The sequence below is a fragment of the Aulonocara stuartgranti genome, assembly GCF_965226115.1.
Source record: "Aulonocara stuartgranti genome assembly, chromosome: 9".
Taxonomy (NCBI): domain Eukaryota; kingdom Metazoa; phylum Chordata; class Actinopteri; order Cichliformes; family Cichlidae; genus Aulonocara; species Aulonocara stuartgranti.
Genome location: NC_138960.1, coordinates 9,065,252 through 9,075,656, shown reverse-complemented (window position 1 = coordinate 9,075,656; position 10,405 = coordinate 9,065,252).

Genomic DNA, 10,405 nt, shown 5'->3' with positions numbered 1-10,405 from the left:
CTTACTAACAGCAGTGATTAGAGAATGTAGTCAAGCTTATTTATAACATCTGGACAAAAATAGCGTAGGCCGCATAGAAACATGTAGGCAATGTGAGTTTAGGTTTACCATGCACTGCATTCCTCACTAAGAGGAGCAAATAAGGACAAAAATACAGTTGGTCAAAGCCTACTGGGGGAAATTACTCTTCTAAATTCCCTCAAAATGTGAATCACTACCTTTTCTTGCCAAAAACTACACATCCCCTCAGCCTGCTCCTTTCTCTCAAACCATCTGTGGAAAATTGAGTTACTTGCCATTTGGAGGAGTGACACGCAAGGCCAGCGTATCACATGTTGCATGGACAGTGCCTTTTTATGACAGATGAGAGGAGAAAATCTGGACACTGGGGCAGCTGTCACTGGTGTGATTGAACATGTTATGGTCTGGACTGATCCTAGATAAGCACTGGGTGTGCACCACTTAGGGACTAGGCCACATGTATATGGGAAATAAGCTACTTTGGAATTGACAGTGAAGCTTTAACGTGGAGCAGTGCCTTTGGGGTTATTTTGATCTTGTTTATGCATACAACTTAAGCCCATGATCTATGTTTAGCTGTTGTCAGCACAGGAGTTATCGTGGGATTCATTGTGAATTAAGTTTTTAAGATCCCTTGTCCTATAGCCTTATGTCTTATGTATGGTGCACTTTATACATAAGAAAAAAAACTTAGCCGAGAGTTAAATAAGATGTAGTCTATTCATATTTGGTCCATCCATCCATTTTCCTCCGCTTATTCAGGGCTGGATCAGGGGTGCAGCAGCCTAAGGAGAGAAGCCCAGACCTCCCTCTCCTTGGCCACCTCCTCGAGCTTGTCTGAGGGAACACCAAGCATGGTGGAGGGGTCTGTGTGTCCCAGGGATCCCAGGAGTTATGTTTGATGACATTTAATCAAAACCACAATCTTTCCCTTGCATTAACCAGTGTGCTTCTGTTGCGTACAGCTAACCACAGACTTGAATCAGGAATGTGGCATTTCATTCCTGCTCTTCATACACCCACAAACCACCCTGACCATCAGGATGTGACTCTGGAGTGCCACATAAATGTCATGCTTCATTATCCGTTGGTTTCAGGAGTAATTCAAGAAGCTAACTCACAAAACAAAAGTAATATATATAACTAATCTTTCCAGGAGGAGGGCTGTAACAGAAGAGGGAACACACTCAACGCTTCTGGCAAATCTTAAAAATAAAAAAGTTGTAGGGAATTTTCTCCTGTTTTGTCCAAGCGTATTAGTGAGGTTGGCCGAGGATGCTGAGGGAAATGTCAGTGTTCTAGTTTATCCCATTTATCTCTGAAGATGCTCCCTCTCCCAAATAGGAAAAACAGTCATACCTAATCTGTTAGAGGAACACATTAGTATACACTGTAAGGTTAATAAACTCGTTAAACAACCGAGTATATTCTGGATGATGGCCCTGAAGGTGACGCTCTAAAGACGCACGGCAGCGATCCATAAAATGTGTTTTTTACATCCCATTTTTTATATCATCCAAAGCAATTCTCCAAACTCTAACATGGACAGGCAGCCAGTGTAGTGAGGATAAAATGGGAGTAATATGCTCCGTTCTCCATTTACCAATTAAAGCTGTTTTTGCACCAGCTGAAGACGTGATACCAAGTTACTAGCAAGCCAAATGAGTTACTGTAATCCAGCCGAGTTGTAACAAAAGCATGGATTACTGTTCTGAAATCATCTTTTGACAAGATAGGCTTTCACTACTGATTTCACTACTGCCCTCACTTCACTGTCAAATCTAAAATCACTATCCATTTTAAAGACCAAAGTGGTGACAGTGGGATTTCCATACTGTGTTAGATGGCCCATGTCCACGGGAAAAGACCCATCAGCGACACCCAAAAGATAGAACCTATGTCTTATTTTCATTAAAGTTAAAAAAAATTAAGAGCCAAGCAAGCTTTCACTTCCTCAAGACATTTGTTTAGTGCTTGAATGGAGAAGTAATTTTTCTTTTTTAGGGGCATATAAACCTGCGTATCATCTGCAATTTTGTGTCTTCTAAAAATAGAGCCAAGGGGCAGGAGATATAGAGAGAAAAGCAGAGGTCCAAGTATTGATCCCTGTGGTATCCCACATGGGACTGGAGCTGAGGAGGATCTTGAAATCAGAAAGACTGACACAAAACGTTCTTTTAGCCAGATAAGACCTAAACCACTGCAGACCAGTACCACGAATGCCTACACAGTGTTCTAAGCGAGATAGTAAAAGATTGTGATCCACGATGTCAAAGGCAGCTGTTAAGTCTAGGAGAACCAAGATCACATGATCTCCTACATCTGCAACCAGGAGGATGTCATTAACAACCCTAGACAACGCAGATTCTGTGCTATGCAGAGATTTAAAACCAGACTGAAAATTCCAGAGGATATTATTTTCATCTAAAAGGGTTTTCAGCTGACTATAAGCAACCCTTTCCTGAATCCCGACCAAAGAGGTGCAGAGTGCAAAGTTAGCATTATCCAAAGAGCCACAAAAATGGTACATACTTGGGAGATATAAAAGTCTGAAGAGCAGAATTGTCATTCAAATCTAAAATAACGAAATCATGAAGACTGTTACTGGTCATGACTTAAAGAACCAAATCCAGAATTCTACTTCTACTGTGTTTGCACATTTTAAGCAAATTTTAAGAAAATGTAGGAGTATGTGATAAAAAGCATTCAGCCACTTCGGGTGGCTAAACCTGAGGAGGTGGAGCAGAAGATTGGTGATTCAACACCTGGTTGATCCAGTCTGCATGCTGAAGTATACTTGGACTAGATCGTGAACCGAAAGTTGCTCTGTGACGCAATCATTACAGTGTGAATGTTAGATAGAAAGCACTTGGGTGTGACTGGGTGACTGAGTGTTCAAGTAGAGAAGAGCACTAAGCACTAAATAAGAACCAGTCCATTTACCGTTTGCCAGATAACACACCTGGCGCAGTGTAGTCGACCCCAATTACACTACATAATAGTGCACAAGCTTTGGGTGAATAGCAGGAGGATGCACCAACTGGTCGTCCCAGAAGATTATGGATGAAAGTAGACATTAACACGTAGCAGTACCGATATTAAAGATTAGCAATATGATTACATAAACAAAGACAGAGCTGGTGAACTCCAAAAACCCATCCATCACTTTCACTTTGAGTCCTCGTGCAATCAATCACAGGCCACCGTAATAGAGCACAGGCTGTGGATATGGGATGATGCTATCCATCACTATGAGGGTAATGTGACACCCATAATGTCTGCACATGGGCTGAGGGGAATTGAATCAAATGAAGTGCTCTGCTCTTTGAAGTAACACCTTCGACAGGATAATGATGATGAAGATGAGGTGTTATTCAGGCTTGCTGTCTGATGTCCTAAACTTTGAAGAGAAAAGAATAACTTAGCCTTACATTAAGTCTTGCACAGAAGGATATGCTGCTGGAACAATCCCTGCAGCCTAATGTGTGTTCTGAGCTGAGTAAACACGGTGAAATGCTCCATAGTTTCCCGTAATGCCAAACAGAAGGGATGGATGGTAACCTTGCCCTGTTTTAAACCCAAGGCTACTTTCCCTCGGCCCACAGAACACTCTTGACAGGCCTAGGTGGTATTTTATTATTTCAGTTCATTCTGTTTATTCTCACTCTATAATTACTCCCTACATGTCATTTAACTTTGCCTTTTTTTCTTTCTTTTTTTTTCAAATTACATGTCTGACCCTCTCTCAGGGATAGGATTTCCCTTGCCATGTATTTTAATGTACTCTATTTTAAACCCTCTCTGTTATTATTTTTCAGTTTGGGTTGTTCCTTTAATCATTGTCCTATGATCTAGCTTTTGGTATTTTGTCTGGAACTGAAAGCTAAAATGCTGAAAATATTTCATAAAGTTAAAGCAAGGGCTGCAGTTGGGCTGTCCTGAATCTGCTCAAGACAGCCGAGGGCCATATTTGTGTGTGTGTGTGTGTGTGTGTGTGTGTGTGTGTGTGTGTGTGTGTGTGTGTGTGTGTGTGTTTTTTTTAATTGTATTTAGGTTGAAAAAGCTGTATGGCATAATGCAGATGGTCAGCTGCCATCCCATGACAGCATCAGATGCGATTACTGCTCTGTGATTTGCCTCACACTTTTAGAAATGGTCCTAAAACCAAACCAGCAAAAAACAAAACAAAACAAGGGAAAAGGGAAAAAAAGAAAAAGAAACGACTTCCAACATTGTGAGTACACACAATCTAATTGTGGGGCTAGCAGAGATGTCATTTCCAAGAGAGTTCCTCCTCTAATTTTAAACCAAAACATCATATTATTGGACTGATGCCTGTCTAAAAGAGAGGGGAGAGAAAGGACAGGAGCAGCGGGCCTTTCAGGACTTTTGTTTACGTGAGCGTTACAGGCACATTTCCCACAAATGTGGACAGGAGTTCTTTGTAAACAGGACTCAAGCGAAGCTGCTGTTTGTCTGCCAATCTAAATACAACAAGGGGCCCGCGGTAAGCTTCACCGCCATCTCTAATTCTGGCTTTGGCTTTGGCAAAGAGCGGGTCCGTGGTTCGAGGCCACACTGTTGCACGCAGCCAGTGAGCCAGGAGCTGTTCCTTAACTGGTGAAAGCTATGAACCGCATGCACACTTTACACCACACACAGACACATAGATGAACGCTTGCAGACTTTGATAATCATGCAATTTTTAGCAATATGGCGTCCACACCACGCACCATCGGGAAAGTTTGAATTTGGTTGTTGTAGGCAGTGTGAGCTGCTGTTTTTTTTTTTTTTTGTCTCATCTGGCGTAAGTTTAAAATACACTTAAAACGGAGAAGTGGTCTTGACACACGCCTCACCGGGTTTGTGTCCATCCTAGCTGACCTATTAAAGTGTTATTCTCTGGCTTCTCGTTTAGCTTTAGCGTGCCAGGAAGGAAATCAGCTCTTCATGACATCAGACTGGATCGCTGCTGATTATAATTGTCTGCATGGTAGTTGAACATGGACACGCTGCTTTGTCGACTGTTTAATAATTCAAATCTGCACATGTGCTGCTCTGTGCTCTCCAGCGATTAAATAATCTCATGGTGATGATTACTGGAACAGCAGATTTTGCCAGTATTGACCTCACGATGGCGGTTGTCATAATAAACACTAGGGGGAGCCAAGCCATAGCAAGAAATCACAGCAAGCCCCATTTAGAAATCTCTAAATGCAAGTTGCATTCCCAAGTGAAGTAAACCCACCAAAGGGACAGTTTTTGTTCTTGTTTCTTGTTAGAGACGCCACTGATGTGTGACTTGTCCTTGTTCGTCTGTACTTGCTCTTAACACAGTCTTGTTGTTAGAGTTGAAGGTAAACTTGTGTAATGGAGGCACTATTCATTAAACCCATGGAGCGAACTAGGGACAGGCTAATGAGAAAGGCGCCTCTGACAGACCGAGGCCGGCTGTGTAATAATTGGCCGAGGCAAAAAAGGGTCACAGAAGAACAAGGAGTTAAAATGGACAGAAGCTCTTAGGCTTCCAGCTTTTACCCACTTAGCCGTATTTCACTGTGTTTTCCACAGATTTTTTGGTTGAGTGGCCACAAATAAATTGATACAAATCCATAATCCAGATTCAGACTTAAACTTGTCTCTCCCTTCCTGCTTTTCCTCACAGGAGTGTGTTGAGTACTGAGCCGAGCCTGAATAACTGAGGAGCTTAAGCTAAGCAAGCATGTGAGGGAAATGGTACTGAATAGTACATACCAAAATTGGGGCTCTAATTTGAAGTGTACAGAGCTGCAGTCTAAGTTAACAATAAATTGGGTCTCTTTAGGTTAGAAGGAGTAGTTCTGAATGGCATCTTCAAACAGACAAGTTTGTCAGTTTCCAGTTCAGAAAGTTCCAACTCTGCGTGCCTGTTATTATGAAACATTTAAAAGAGAATTTAATGCAATGCACAGGACGCCTCACTCAATCCACTTTCCCAGGCTCCCGCCCTCTGCTGCTCCTGAAGGGACTTATTAAAATCCATATTTTTCCATCGGACCATGTAAAAGATTCAAGAAACAGAGTGCACCTGTGGCTGCTGATTGTTATGGGTCACATTTGGCTAGCTGCAAAGAGAAAAAACATCAGATTTCACATCATGACTCCATCTGAACCCGGTCTTTTTTAAAGCGTTGACAAAACATCCTTCTGTACATGCAACTTTCATGGCTTTCTCATTTGGCTTCTGACATTTATTACAGCTGCCAAGAGCTACCAAAACCTCACACGGATTCTTGAGATGAGTAACATCTGCGAATGCTGACAAACGATATTGCATGTAGCAACTGGTGCATTATAGAGGCAAAAAGACTGCATGTAAATGCAATGCTGGAATTTACACTGGATCATAAGAATATACATGCGGATGCTGGGGTGGTGGAAGGGTTGAAACAGCAGGCAGCAACAGAGGACAGCAGCACTAACATGTCACAGGGAGAAATGGGAGTTGGGAGTTTAAATAGATCACCAGACTGCCAGGGTGTATCTGATGTTTGTCACAGCTTGCTTTTGAAGTAACTAGCTGGCTACCATGTGTAACATATGCCACTAAGGGTGCAGTTACTATCACTCAATCTTTGGAATAAATAAAATACTGTATACTGGCACTATACGTAAATGTTAGCAACTAAAACGAGCTCGTTTTTTCCAAGCTCAGTTCTGTTTGTTTTGAACTTCATTATTTCAGCTCATGTTTTATCTAGAGAAGCCTTGATTTTAACACTGGGGCCACTGGCATCTTGGTTTTGTAGAGATAGAAGTAAAACAAATATCTTAACACGAGGCTACTGTGCTATGTTAGCAACTAAGACAAGCTAGCTTGGTTGGACGGTCTCACAGATACGTGCTAATCAGTTTGAGATAAGATTCAAGTAAAATACACACCAAAAACATTAAAAATGTTTCATGCAGGCACCCAGCTGTTTATCAAAAAACCTGTACTGTTGTATAAGGGGTTTTAATTTTAGCTAGTTTTAATCTTAGCTAAGGGTAAATTAGCTACAAGCTTTTTTTGGTCTTTTGTTTTCTGCACTATTCAGTGAACATAGCAGCCTGAATTGGTGATTTTTTTGCAGGTCCACTTTTGGTACTTTGGTGTCCTGCAGGTTTTAGATTTGTCCTAGATTCAACACAGCTGATTTAAATGGCTGAATTTGCTCCTCAACATGTCTTCAGTTCTCCAGAGGCCTGGCAATTAACGAATCATTTGATTCAGGAGTGTTGACCCAGGGTAATATCGAAAACCTGCAGGACACCGGCCCTTGAGGCCTGGAGTTGGACACCCCTGCGCTAGAACCTTCTGCTTGGCCCAACTGTTGGAAAAACAGGTAAAAAAAAAAATTTTAAAAACAGATGAGTTATAGTAGGGCAATACAAGTAGAAATTAGAAGTGTGCAGTTGTTTCAACTAAGATACTTACGTTTAAAACTGCATGCTAATATCATACATCAAACCGGCCAAATTTGGTCAGTTTCTCAATAAAACTGACAAAACGAATGCTGTCATTTAAATAACAGGCCTGACAGCTTTGGCACTGCTTTGTTATCATGATCCTGCTCTTCTGGCTTTTTGGTTTTAAAAAAAAATGTTTTACATCACTTGTGTCAAACATACAGGACACTCATTCCATGAACAATACCTTAAGTCTGCCTCTCCATTGTCTCTCACTCTTTTCTCTCCCCCCACATGTCACTGTGGAGAAAACAGGCGCGGGACAGGCCCGGCAGCTCATGATGAAATATGACCCTGGTGATTAGTGGATTGTCTGCTGTTAAAGATGTTAGAGATATACAGTCCTCTGTAGTTGGAAGCCACAATAAGCGGGCGGTATTCCTTCTTCACCCCCGCACTGGATAACTTCCCTTCTGTGATACACAGAAGCTTAGGTTACTGTCAAGGGGAGGTGAGCGTTTCATTTTTACAGTGGTGGAGCAATGTAGATTGTAACCCCATGTTGTCATATTTTAGGCAACAGTCTGCAGCTGCAGTCCAGCTTCACTGAATTTTTTTGAACTTGTTGTTTGGGTTGCATTAGCTAACATGTTAGCCACAGTGAACTTACAAGGTTGTGATCTTGTACTGAACAGAAATCAAGAACAAACATGTTGCCAAAATTATAAAAAGTATACTATAAGAGGCAGATCCCAAGGTGCTTAAAAATGCAGCTTTCTTGTCATATGTGCCAATTGTATCATTTTAAATTACATATTCAGATATTCAGGCATCATCTTTACCTCAGTATTTTATATTCAACCTCTTGCCTGCTGCCAAAACATTTAGCATACAAGCATACTGTAATTTCATTATAATTATGAGCTAAAGGCTAGTGGAAAATCATGAGCTTTTCAAACAGAAAGTGACCGATACTGCTGGCAAACTTAAATTCCTCACTGATTACCTGTTCCAAGTTCATGTTTTAATTTGTAAGGAGACGGAAAATAATGTCTGTTATCCACGTAGATCTTTGGTCATTTGTTATTCATTCATTTAGCCCTGACACTGGAGTCGCTGAGGTGGAACGAGCGAAACAAGGAAAGGCTTGTGCGTGCGTTTCAAACCAGACTTGACCTGAGCTGAGATGGCAGAGAATTGGCAGATGAATTTCTCCGCTTCGCTCCATTTGCTGCATTTTTACTCTATTCTCTGACTCTGTGTCATTCCAGGTGATGTAAACTGGCATGTTTCCTGCCGCTTTACAAATACTGGGCAGCGTGTTGTTGGATATCAGAAGACAGTGACTTCATACGTTTCAGGGAAACTGTGTTATGATGTCACTCTTTCCAGTACTACATCTTCTTTCGATATATATATATATATATATATATATATATATATATATTGCAGTTAAATTAAGGGCATGATAAAACACGTAAATCTTGTAGAAAGCAAAAATATTTGCTCGGAACCTACTAAAGATCAAGTGAATCAGCTCCGTGATAATTACAGTATGCTTCATAAATTGCACCAATTAAAGTGTGCCTGTTAATTTTTATTTTTTATGAATGAATCAATCAAACCACTAAACATCCAAGTTACTACAAAGTACTGGTCAGTTAACCTCTCTTGAACACTACTGTATCTATGTTCAGTACATTCCAAAAAGTCTACGCTGAAGCCTTTGAAGTTATCGTTAAGCTGCCCTGAATTTGTTTTGTCTGCTTCTATTTGAGAATTTCTGCATTTCCTACAAAGTTTTTTGACAACCAGTGTTTGCCAGCGAGTCATAGAAAACCTCATGGCACCACTACATTCTGTTCAATATTTTTTTTGTACCAAGCTAGCATCTTGGCTCAAAGGATGAAAGCACAATTAGTATGCTAGTCAAACAACAAAATTGATCAGGCTGAAGAAACTGGGTGCAAAAAAGCTGTATTGCCTAAAGGAGAAATGCTAATGATGTTGGTGGTTATTATTTTTACTCTAACGCCACATGCAAGTCAGATTCTCCGTTTTGCTAAAGAAGTGTTTCCACCTCTATGGTTGGAATTATCAGCAGTATTCATACTGCAGTTGTGTTGCAAATACATTTTGATACAAACACAACGGAAAGTGTTGTTTAGATACACCTGCTGACACGGCTTCTTAATCCACATATCTAATCAGCTATCCAATCAATGCATCTAGGCATGTAGACTTGGTCAAGTTGACCTGCTGAAGTTATGTAAAGCAAGATAACATCCCAAAGCTCAAATCATCTTAAAGTGGTTTCTTAAACATGTTACTTTACTCAAAGGTCCTCCACAGTGACCAGGTCTTAATTCAACAGAGCACCTTTGGGATGCTATTGATATCAACCGCATGATGCTATCATGTCAATATGGACCACAACCTCTGAGCACGTTTCAAGCACCTTGTTGAATTCATGCTACTAAGGTTTTTACCAGGGCAGCTTTGAAGGTAAAAATGGGTCCAGACTATCTGAATAAGAAAGAAGGGCATGTGCAAAAAGGGTGTAGCTATTGCAGTATACAGTGTGTTAGGTGGATGAGTTGTACAGGGAGATGGCCACAGGCAGGAATGATTCCCTGCAGGGTATGCCTAATAAAGTGGTCAGTGTATGTATGCCACCAATGTACTTTATTCTTATTAAATATTCAGTTGTAGCCATTACTAAGCATATGTTGTACACAGGAGCCTACTAACCGCTTCAGATAAAGCAAAATACAAGCTATGACGTGTCATATAAAGAGTACAGTAATGCACCAAACACGCACTGCCAGTTGATGATCTGTTTAAGCTATAAATTTCCCATCTCTCCCTCTGACACGTCTGTGCTGCTGTTCTCTTTTGCTGTGTGCTGTTTCAACCCCTCCACCACCCCAGCATCCACACATAGGCTCCTGGGGAT